The 8,561-nt window shown below is 37.4% G+C and overlaps 1 protein-coding gene across 1 annotated transcript in view; it reads left to right on the top strand.

The window, feature by feature from the left end:
- Positions 1 to 6,790: 6,790 nt before the first annotated feature.
- LOC107658621 (myocyte-specific enhancer factor 2C-like) overlaps positions 6,791 to 8,561 on the top strand; it is a 39,456-nt gene continuing 37,685 nt past the window's right edge. Inside the window, exon 1 of the mRNA XM_016447238.1 lies at positions 6,791 to 7,013. The gene's annotated coding sequence lies outside the window, so the exon portion shown is untranslated. The remainder of the gene's footprint in view (positions 7,014 to 8,561) is intronic.

Genomic DNA, 8,561 nt, shown 5'->3' with positions numbered 1-8,561 from the left:
GTTGTTTGCAGTGATGCCATAGAAGAACCCTGTTTGGTTCCATCCCCAAAGAACCGTTCAGTGAAACGTTCTTAAAAGAGCTATTTTTATTCTTATTGTGAAATAATTTTTAATAATCTGAAGAACGTTCCATTGATGTTGAACCTTTATTTTTCAGAGTGTATGTTGAGAAGTATGTTTGTTAGAGGTTGAATGTTGTCTGGGAAATGCTAGTGAGCTGTGTTAAAGTCTCCAGGTCATCTTAGCGCAGCAGGTGAAGCCCCCCTCACAGCAGATAAGGAATCTCAGAAACATGCGACGGACTCCAGGCATGCGCGGCAGCTCCACAGCAAGAGATTACTTTACACTTCATCATGGCTTTCACAGTAACTCAATCCACTGAACAGCAAAGACAAGCTCCTAAGTGCAGAGATATTAGTGCCTGCCAGTTCCCATCATGCACCGTTATTACAGATTCTGTGCAGAAGCTGCTTGCTGAGAATTAGCAATCGGTAGAGGTAGACTGAAACCAGGTTTGGACAGTCAAATGTCCATGATAAAATGATAAAACTGCTAGTTTTACACTTAAAAAGCGGTTTGATTCAACATGAAGTGGTCCCTCTCTTGCTGGTGGTCATGTTGATCACTAATCGTCCACTATTCGGTTACTTTTGGTTGCTAAATAAATTGGATGTGACAAATATGACTGTAATTATCATTGTTATAACAATAAAAATCTATGTTAAAAACCTGTTAATTGGTTAACAGTAAGTTCCCTTACTCTAAAAACTAACAGGTCTGATGGGACATGAAATTTTACAATAAAATTCAGTTAAACATACAGTTTTTGGAAGTGAATTATATAAAAAAAGTTTTATAAAGAATTAAAAAATGGTATTTTAGTCATTTGAAGTTGATATAGCAACATTATTTCAGTTAATCAAATAATATAATTTTTATATTACTGTAAATTTACTTTCAGTCAGTAAAATTTTACTACCAAATTTTCTGTATTAAACTTTCAGCAACAACAGCTGCTGGGTTTTTACAGTAAATGTTATACTTTTACATTGTAGGGTATTTACAGTGCGTAATTGTATTTGGACAATCTGATTTATTAATATATGACTATTTACGTTCAGTAATTGTCAAATTGTTTTCTATTTGAATAACTGAACTCATTTTCATGATTAAATTTCTCCTGTGAATCAGGTTTTTGAAGGTTTGTAAATGTAAAAATGATCGTATTTCTATTTTAAATGGTTTATAATGAAACAGAAAATTGTCGTCATTTACTCACCCAAAACTGTATTATTATTTTTTTTTTTTTCCAGTGGAACATCAATGGTGAAATTCTTAAGAAAATTCTGGCTGCTCATTTCCGTATGTATGAACCTTTAGGATACTTTTATGTTGTTTTACTGTTGGTCATTTACTGTCATTTTAATACAAATAAGAAGTCAGAATATTCTTCAAAAATTCACTGTTTATGTTGCATGGTAGAATGAAATTCATACAGCTTTGGAAATGCTGACAGAATTTTCACTTTCCGTGGGAACTGTTCCTTTTACTCTTTTGTCTGAGGTTTGTTTCTTCCTGTCAGATAATTGAACCATTAATCGGGGGGCTGGAGATAAAGCCTCTGATCAGAACCACATTAGTACTTCCTGCTGTCATGCGGTCTCATGGATGGAGTCCTGCCCATCATCCAAGGGTCATCAGGGGCCGCGACCCCTAGCTGTGATCCCTCAGGCCCTGCATAATGGCTCCACTGCAGGATGGCCAGACATCATGTAGTGTCCCACACCCCCCGATTCATCCGTGCAACGCCAATTCACAATGATTTCCTAAAAAAAGGTGTCTTGTGTGCTAATTAAGACCAATGGAAATCCATTTTCCCTGCAGTATGTCTTAAAACCAGTGTTTGAATTTGATTGAGGCTGATGCAAATTCTCTTTCATTTAAAGATTTTCCGCATGAGATGCACTGGCATCCACGATCCACAAAAGATAAGGTTCTGTTTGTTAAAGAAAATGTGTTGTATTTGTTTTGATTACCTGGTGGGTTCTCGGCGGACTTACTTTAGGCCACAGTTTACTCGGCTCCGAAGAAAGAATTGTGTGTGTTTCATATGATGAACACTGTCCAGATGTTTAAGATCCTGTCAAAACCACTTGGTGGAAAAGTGACGGGAATGAGCGAATGTTTACTTAGCACTTTCTGGAGGATGCCATTAGAAAAATTTAATTCGAATCAAATTACGATCTGGCACGTACATTCTTTCAGCACGGTTGTATTTAGCATATTAGTAGAGAGCGGCTTTTATAAATGGCACAGTAAATGTACCGTGAAAAACCCATGAAATCCAGGACATGTGATGCAATCGGAATACTCACAAAGTACCTCAGGAACGCACACATCCTGTTAGCAGCGGTTCCATAATTTCGGGCTGTGCAAACATGTAGAAAGGAAAGAAAAGCACAAGTTGTCTGGGCTCTGAAAATGATGGGCTGAACTGACAGTGCATCAGTTTATGCCATGAATATGAGTATTATTCAGCTGATGCCTCCAAATGAACTGTGAACAAAAAGCTATTGAGAACCAGGAATGAGGCTCTTCTATAGGTAAATATAGACACTAGTCTCAATGCTTGTACCTTTTATTTGTTGTAGTTTATTTGTTCACCACATTGGTTGCATGACAGCAATTTGGGATATATAATAAAATTAATGTTATTTATATATAAAACTAATAGATTATATATAAAATATAGTTAATTAAATATCATTTTTAGGAGCATTGTTACAAAAAAAATCTTAATGTTTTCTGAATGATCATGTAACATAAAATTACATTTTAAAATATATTAAAATAGAAAACCGTTATTTAAAATGTTAATGATATTTCACAATATAACTTTTTACTGTGCTTTTAATCAAATAAATGCAGCCTTGGTGAGTATAAGAGACTTGTTTCAAAAACATTCAGTAATATTACTGACCCCAAACTTTTGAATGGAAGTGTATGTATAAAGTAGACAAAATATTTAATGAATTTTGCCTATTTTTTTTAGCCACCTGTTTTACCTGGGAATGACCCAAATGTCAAAACCATTTTTTTGACTACAAACAGTAGGGGAAACAGGTGAGCTGTTAATGCGAACTCTCTAGAGGCTACTATTTATATTGAATCTGCAGTGTAGTTTTTGCATTAATGTCTCATTGATCTGCCCTCAGATATCATCACTTCATCCTGTAGAGGAAAGAGCTGAGAGGCCCATCCTCAGAACACTTCCCAAGAGCCTGACTTGACTAAGTGGCAGGAACATTAGCATTTTCAGCCGGGCCGCTAGGATATGCTTGGAAGAGCACCGTAGGAGAGAAGAGCAGGGTGAAGAAAAATAAGCTATAGCACTACCAATAAGTCACCCTTGAAAAGAACCAGATGTGTGCGCAAAGATCTTTCGAAAATATTATCTTTGGAGGTAGAACTTCTCAGAACACCGTTCTTCTCCCAACCCCCGCAAACCAACACTTGCTCACCCTACGCTTTTCCCGCTGCATGCATTTCATTTCAATACTGTTGTTTTTATACAGTATCTCTAATAGCATTTCCCTCATTTTTTTAGAGGTCAAAAATGTAAATAAGGCCCACGGTGCTCATTGTTTCTGCATTGCTCCACGGCGTCTGGTTTTAAAACACACAGTGAGACTTTGTGTGTGCGGCTCAAGGCCCTGACAGGCTGAAGTCAGCTCACACCACAGCGTGTCGGGGAAACGGCACGGTTGTTCTCCTACATAGAGGCACCTCTATGGAAAGCCAAAAGAGAAGAAGAAAAAAAAAAACCTCAAACCTCAGGGCTTTTTTGAATAAAACTAGCCGGAGTCTCTTATGCAACCTTTTTTTCTGTGGCGACTAGAGCAGAATCACACATGCAAAGAGCCTGACTTGACTAAGTGGCAGGAACATTAGCATTTTCAGCCGGGCCGCTGGGATATGCTTGGAAGAGCACCGTAGGAGAGGTGCAGAGCGAAGAAAAATAAGCTACAGCACTACCAATAAGTCGCCCTTGAAAGGAACCAGATGTGTGCGCAAAGATCTTTCGAAAATATTATCTTTGGAGGTAGAACTTCTCAGAACACCGTTCTTCTCCCAACCCCCGCAAACCAACACTTGCTCACCCTACGCTTTTCCCGCTGCATGCATTTCATTTCAATACTGTTGTTTTTATACAGTATCTCTAATAGCATTTCCCTCATTTTTTTAGAGGTCAAAAATGTAAATAAGGCCCACGGTGCTCATTGTTTCTGCATTGCTCCACGGCGTCTGGTTTTAAAACACACAGTGAGACTTTGTGTGTGCGGCTCAAGGCCCTGACAGGCTGAAGTCAGCTCACACCACAGCGTGTCGGGGAAACGGCACGGTTGTTCTCCTACATAGAGGCACCTCTATGGAAAGCCAAAAGAGAAGAAGAAAAAAAAAAACCTCAAACCTCAGGGCTTTTTTGAATAAAACTAGCCGGAGTCTCTTATGCAACCTTTTTTTCTGTGGCGACTAGAGCAGAAACACACATGCAAATCTGTCAGCTAACTCGTTAGGATAATAACTCGAACATGTGGGCTTTTTTTTGCACCATCCATCCTGCCGTAACAAAACAAAAAGAGCGATAAGTCGGCGGATAGAAGTACAGAGGTGAAATACTGACGCTTGATTGCGCCGCCAACAACAAAAGGTTTGTGTTGGGAACTGCTTCCCTATAAATGTGTCACAATGTTGGAGCCCCTCCTGGGTGTGCCGGACATGGTGTGCCCACAAGATCTCTCTGGCTCTGGTGCTCTGTCATTAGGCCTTGCCACCGGTGCCACACGCCACTCCTAGTGCTGAGCGGAGGGAGCGCAAGGCCAACGAGACACAGGTTTTGTTGCCAGAGCGCTTGAGCCTCCCCCATAACCGCTTCAGACGCATTTTACTGGAATGTCTGCTGTGGAGACAGACATTTGAGTTTCTCTATATTCCATGCGAGTTTGTTTAAATTGTCTGTCTGTATACATTGGTTGTGACCAGTCCAAATCCAATCCATCCAGTGTCTGCATGGCGAATGCATGGCATTTGGTGTTTTCAGATCAGCGTCAACCTATCGATCAAATTGGACCGCATTCCAGTAAATCTCAGGTGAATTTGTTTTACCTGTCATTTCCCAAAAGCCCTGCAACAGGGTTATAGGTTTTCACCCATCCATGTTAAGACGGCCACTGCGTGGGCAAATGTTTGTTATCTTTGGTTCCAGCTGGAGGTTCGGTGTCTCTCTGGGACTGGTCAACGTGCATACCAGGACAGACCAGCAGGGCCCTCCCATTACCACATGGTGACCAGGGATATGTTCTATAAGAGTCATGTGACCACTAGTGTCCTTTTTCCCAGTGTATCCCATTGCAAAAGATGTGAATGCAAACTTTATGCCGATTATGACAGTATGTTCAAAGCAATGCTGCGGAAATAATGCATGCTATTTTTAATCAGTCTACAGTACTGAATGAGTCCTGTTTGGATGGATCTCTGGAAACCTGTCAAGAACTAGTCATATTTCATCCCAAAATTAAAAGAGAAAACAAATATTACAAAATATTTTATTTTGTATTATATATATATTTTTGTATTATATGTGTAAAATCTTCTAATAACATTACTTTTTTTTATTGTGACGTCATTTTTTTTTGTAAATATTTTTGTCTCTCGATTTTCACTTGTATATTGCAAAAAAAAACACACTTATTGCTGTAATGTAAAAATTATTATTATAATGATAATAAAATGATATTTAAATTGTATATCATGCTAGCAATTGCTTAATTTTGAATAATTTAGTAATAGTAAATAATTTATATATTTATAATAATTTGAGTAAATTATAGAGCAAATGAAAATGTACTGTTACTGTAATGAGAATTTAATTGATCATCACTGAGAATAATGGAAATTAGAAATCAGATATTAAAAGTAAAATGTCCAGATACATTTCGATAATGAGAATTTGTCCTGAAAATAATGTAACAATTGCAAAAAAAAAAAAAAAGAAGATATTCCTATTCCTAAAACAGACCTTATTTTCTTTATGTAAAATATTAATAATTTTTTTCCTTCTTTTAAATTTGTGGATTAATTTTAACCTGGGCATGTTTCTGTGAGACAGGGTTATTAAATAAAATAAACATTAACTGAAATAAAATAATATAAAAAAAATAATATTTTATTTCAGCTAGTTGCCAAGACATTTTTAATTTTCTCATTTCTAAAGTACTAAAAAAGAACTGAAACTAAGAGCTAAAACTTAACAAATAAAGACATTTAAAAAAAAAAACTAATAAAACTTAACTTAAACTAAATTTTAAATTAAATTAAAATGAAAAAAAATGAAATAAAATCTAATTAAAAAACTAAAACTATAATACTGTAGTATGTCAACGATACTAAAATAACACTGCTGTGAGATTTACCTATTTGGCTACAGAGATGCCACTCCCCCAAGAACAGTATACTCTTGTCTCCTGTCGAATATAAATTGAATTTCAACTAAATGAAATGAATCTGCATGAAAAGCTGAAATATCTTTCTGTAAGGGGCAATAATCCTGGGCACTTGTGCCAAGGCCAACAGAGGCCCGCATGTCAGTGATACTTTCATCTAAATATACACGAGACAGACGGCAGCAGGTGAGAGGGGCCCTGCCAGACGCTCGCGCTGAAACATCACACATACAGTGCAGGTCGTACGCAAGTGTCTATGTGCTGATGTGTGTGAGTGTGTATGTCCTTGTTGGGTGCGGTTGGGGCTAGGATGCCATCTCCACTTCACTGTAGTTCAAGATCTGAACTAAACACAACCCAATTTCGGGTTTCTCTTCAAAGCCAGCTGGTCTGGCTTGATTTTCTTTAGCCTTTTTTGACATTTTAACAATCTCTTTTTTTTTTTACAAAGACTGGCCCACAGCAGGTGCTGGAGGATTGACCTTCCTGGAGAAGAACGTTATCAGACTGGTAAGTGACCAAAAACTGTCCAAATTGAACAATTGCTTGACGTTGCCGAAAAAATGATGTATCTGTGGGCGAACATAAGTCAATAAAGTGTGTGTGCTAGCATGACACAGTGTTTCAACACGTCTCGTTTGGTGAATGCGGACCTGAGAATAGAAATAGAAAGATACAAATTTAGAGCTTTTTTTCGGGACATGGTTTCCTTCATAAATAGATATGTTTGTCTAGGAGATGAATGCTGGAGAGGATCGCCGTTGACTAATATTGTGTCAAGCTTGTTTACGGCTCCTTTTATGACAAAAAAAGCTTTGATGTGAATGTTACTTTCTTTGTCGGATAGTTTGAGGACTTTATCAAGCCACTATGTTTAATCCACATTGTCTTTTTCCCAAAAATGCTAGTTAATACTATCCCATTAAACTAAAACTTACTGACTGACTGACAAGTTCCCAAAAAATTGTTGGCTAATTTTTGAGCTTTTTGTTACCTTGTTACACTTGTGGTGTTCCCAGTCAAAACAAGACTGGCCTACCAAAAATTGCTTGTAAATCTCTCATTATGCTATATTATTACCGAACATCTTTTTATCAACTTGTTTTCTTTCAATTAGCACAGGCTTTGTGTTTCTTTTTTTAACTGATTGATCATCGGCCTCATTTATCTGTGCTTATGCACCTCAGTCTTTGAGTGAATATTGCCATAATTATCCACAAATTATGTTGTTGTTATTTTTACTTAAAACTGAGATGCATAAGCTCAGATCAATGAGGCCGACAATCAACCAGTTCCAAATAGAAATACAAAACCTGTGCTAACTTTAAGAAAACAAGCTGACAAAAAGATACATTCTATATTATTACCAAATCTTGGATTTCAATTTCTGTCAACCCGTTTTCTAAGAGATTTACAAGCAATTTTTAAAAGGTCAGTCATTTTCGACAGGGAACACCAATTTAGGTCATTTTTGTTTTATTTAAATTTTTTTATACAGTATATTTTATATGTAAACGTTATTTCCAGTTTGTGTGTTTGATACAAGTGTACATAATATTGAAACAAAATGATAAATGAGTTCAAATTAGGATTGAATTAGTGTGCACATCTCCCCAAACGAATGTTCTTTACTGGTGCTAGATCCTCTTGTTTCTTTCTCTATAAAGGCCACAGCTGTAGGGTATCCATCAAGAGTGTTTGAGAAAATGAAAGGCACATCAAGGGCATTTGAGGTGCCCACAAAACCACCGATTCCTGACCACAACCACTGCAGCCTTCTCCTCTTACAGCTTTGGTTTCAAAACAAGACGCCGTGATAATGTTATCCTTATGTACTGAGTGTGAGTGTTTGCGCCAGTGTTTATACAGTTTAGACTCTCTGGCTGTCCCGATGGTTGATGCTCTAAAAAAGCTGAATGTGTTTGAGGAGGAAGCGCAAAATGACCCACTTTGGCTGTTGAACGTCAATGCAGCAAGATTTGCATGTTCAGCTGCACCGTGCTCAGTTTTTACTGCATGAGTTTCTATTTTGACTCTATAGTAGAAGGTGTATTAAGC

The sequence above is a fragment of the Sinocyclocheilus anshuiensis genome, unplaced genomic scaffold, assembly GCF_001515605.1.
Source record: "Sinocyclocheilus anshuiensis isolate Anshui unplaced genomic scaffold, SAMN03320099.WGS_v1.1 scaffold343, whole genome shotgun sequence".
In the NCBI taxonomy this organism is placed as follows: Eukaryota; Metazoa; Chordata; class Actinopteri; order Cypriniformes; family Cyprinidae; genus Sinocyclocheilus; species Sinocyclocheilus anshuiensis.
This window is presented reverse-complemented; position numbering and strand designations above follow the sequence as displayed.